A 3,256-nucleotide genomic window follows, 5' to 3' on the forward strand; every position below is an offset into this window, starting at 1 on the left:
ACACGTTCGTGATGCACCACTGAGAGAGGGTCAGCTGGTTTATCTCCGGGATCACAGCGTGAGAGGTCGTCATAAAATCCAGGACCTGTGGAGCTCGGTGGTGTATCAGATTGTGAGAGCTCCTATAGATGGAGGGTCTGTGTATGCTGTGGCACCTACGGACGACCTGAGTAAGATCCGGCATGTTCACCGTTCGTCAATGAGGACTCGCATACAACGAGAATCCCCAAGAGTTGTTAATTCTGACAGCCCTTTAGTAGGGACGCCGTCGTCTTTGGGGGATGTAGAGGAAGTAGATCTTTGGGTGGCCGTTTCAGACGATTGGCAAGTTGGGTCAGGCCGAACCGTAGCAGCCGTAACTAGGTACCAGCTACCAACATAGCCATCTCTGGAAAGGGTGGGGCCATCTTCGGTAGTGATTGCACCTTCTGTAACTGGTGAGTTGGCACCGGATATCGATTCGGGCCGGGCAGAGCTGTCTGTCTCTCGCCCCTTGAACCAGCAGGGGGATGGTATTGGAGCAGTGCGAAGAACGAGACGAGCTACCGCAGGCCAACATTCTAATATTTACCATCTTCCTCGAGCAGTGGAGAATGTGAGGGATGTCCCGTGTATCCCAGGGTCTATATCCAGTATTACTTCTAGGTTGTTTAGGCCTTGGGACTAATACATGGTGATTTGTAGTCTATCGTCGGGGCGACGACGTAAAATGTGGTGATGTGAGTGATTCGTTGCCTCGTCATCCTCATTATGTATTTGGCCAATGGGGTACCGCCCTTAGCGTATATAGACTCTGTGTTCATGCCTCCTGGGATGTGCCATTGTCGAAAGCCCGCCCCCTTGTCCTCATTCCAAGAGACCGTAGAGGTATGCGTGTCAGCTGTGCAGCTGGTTGTTTTGATTTTAGTATTAAGTGATGTTACATTGTTTCTTTATTTGTATTTGTTTAGTGTGACACTCGGCCATTGAGGCTGTGCGCGTTTCCGCGGTGACACTCACATTGTGGTAAGTTTTAATGTGGTACCGTCGTAACTTTTCAGGAAGTTTGGTTGTTTGAATGATCTGCAATACGTTTAGTGTGGCGTGCCTTCGGGGCTTCCACCGGTGTGGCATCTTCTAATAGCCGCGTCGGATTACCAGCTGTTTATTGACTCACTAACGGACCCATCGTATGATTTCTGTGTGCATGTGATTTACGTGTGTGTGCGTGCCGATATTAAATCAGGGTGAGTACTTTTTTTATTGTTTCTCTTTTAATCTGAAATGGGTTTTAATTAGATGATTAATAAATATTTGTGTTCAGGAAATCTCTTTGCCCGCTTTAAAGCAAGGTTGAGCAGCTACATTAACAACTTGCTATCAGAACCCCTTGCTTTTTGAGCCACGTCTGCTGCTTTGGAGGAAATAGAACTGATTGCTGTGATTCCATCCCGTTTGCTGTTCAGGCGAGCTGTTTCAGGCTCGAGTGGGCCTGAATGTGTTTTTTTTGATTTCATGATTTTGTTTATCTCATTTCTTTTTTTTGTGTGTATTCCACAGGAGCTGAGTTTTCCTGGAAGCAGGCTGGTGGTGGTAGCTGCACGGCCTTCACCTTAACTGGGGTTTATTAGTGTTGTCATCTCTGATCACAATTTGTAGTGGAGTGATTTTTTTTTTAAATCGTGTTTTCCTTGCCGTGTGCAGCTATAGCTAGCCTGCTTGTCGGGTGCCTCAGCCCCTGTAGTGATTTACTTTTTGTTTTTTTTTGTCTTTTTGCTTACGGATTGAGAATTTATTGTGAGTTATTTAATTGTTTTCTTTAATAAAAATTGCTTGTGTAAATAAACTCACGTCTCCTGCCTCTCCTGAGCAAACGGATTTGTGTCCCGTTTATTAGATTATTTCCCCAGTAAATTGGGGTGGCGTAGTCACTACTAGTCGAGCCACGTTTTGCTACACTAAACACTTTCAAAGCAGCAGTACTATGTAAGCAGTAATAACGTAGTAATATGCTGCTGTCTAAATCCAGATTGAAAATAAGAAAGAATATTATTTGTTTCCAGAAAAACAAAAATGTTAATTTAATAATTTCTCCAAAAGCTTAGATAAAACAGTTTTGATATTGGTCTATAATTGTTCAACTGCAAAGCCTAAGTTATTGTATTCCTATTTTGATTCCTAGGAAATATATAACTGTAAATATTGACGTAAAGTAATTAGTAGGTTAGTTTAGTAATTGTAAATGAATGAGGTGAAGTTCAGCTAGTTAGTAATATATATTCTTATGTTATCTTAAGGAAGAATGAAGAAAGCTTGCCAGAAAACATAGCTACTTTAGCCAGTTTATTAGCTGACAATTCTGCCTGACAAAACTACATTTCCCATCATTCTGTGTGGTGGCCTGAATATGAATATTAATATGAATATGATAAAATATCCAGAAAAAAAAGCATTAATTATACACCTATGCATGCTATGCATTAGGTTGCATTAGTGCTAAAAGCTTACTGTGAAATAGTTTATTATACAAATATATTATTATTAGATATTATTCATTTTATTATTCATTTATTAATTTCATTCATTTGAACACACTATTATGATTCCCAAACTATCGATGTATGGACTTCCCAGGAGGACTTGGATGAGATATCTGACTTGCTTGTGAAGAAATGTACTCATAATTGCTTATAAATCACACACTATTTTACCCCAGTTCACCCTATATACAGTATCTCCTTACTTTTTCCATCTTGAAACTTGTCAAATCTAATAAACCACTTACTTTTAATCAGCTCATACTGTGATGTGAGTAACCTTTCTATGGGACATAATGAACTATTTTAAACTGACAGTATGCATGGTAACACAAACTATAGTCAACACTTTTTAAAAAACAAGCAGTAGCTTTGTGTTTGTGTATTTTAACAGATGATACTAAAAGGTATATGTGTTTTATGAGACTTTAGAACAATAAAAGGACCCTCATTCCTGCTCCTTAGAAAAAAAAACAGAGCTCATCCTTGAAGCAAAGGTCGGTGAGAGTTCAGATCAATCGAGTGCCTAGAATCTTTCTCTTAGTAGGACTATTAGGACTTTTGTCTTGTCACCACATTCATTTATAATATGGATATTCCTGACATTCATGACAGCTGGTTTGTTTGTCCGTGCAGTATTGCATGGCTTCCAGAAACTTTCTTGATGAAACGTCCTTCATTATTGGCAGTGTTTTGACACAACTGCAAACAGTATTATAAACTGTCTGACTCTGCATTTG

The 3,256-nt window shown here is 40.2% G+C and overlaps 1 long non-coding RNA gene across 2 annotated transcripts; it reads left to right on the forward strand.

The window, feature by feature from the left end:
• The first annotated feature begins 823 nt into the window (after positions 1–823).
• On the forward strand, positions 824–1,747 carry LOC132104725 (uncharacterized). Of its 2 annotated transcripts, XR_009423586.1 has the most exons (4): positions 824–867; positions 951–1,005; positions 1,078–1,226; positions 1,304–1,747. It is a non-coding gene; the product is annotated as an uncharacterized LOC132104725 (long non-coding RNA). The 2 variants fall into 2 exon arrangements; XR_009423585.1 differs by lacking the exon at positions 824–867 and having other exon boundaries at positions 871–1,005.
• Positions 1,748–3,256: the final 1,509 nt, after the last annotated feature.

This window comes from Carassius carassius, chromosome 25 (genome assembly GCF_963082965.1).
Source record: "Carassius carassius chromosome 25, fCarCar2.1, whole genome shotgun sequence".
In the NCBI taxonomy this organism is placed as follows: Eukaryota; Metazoa; Chordata; class Actinopteri; order Cypriniformes; family Cyprinidae; genus Carassius; species Carassius carassius.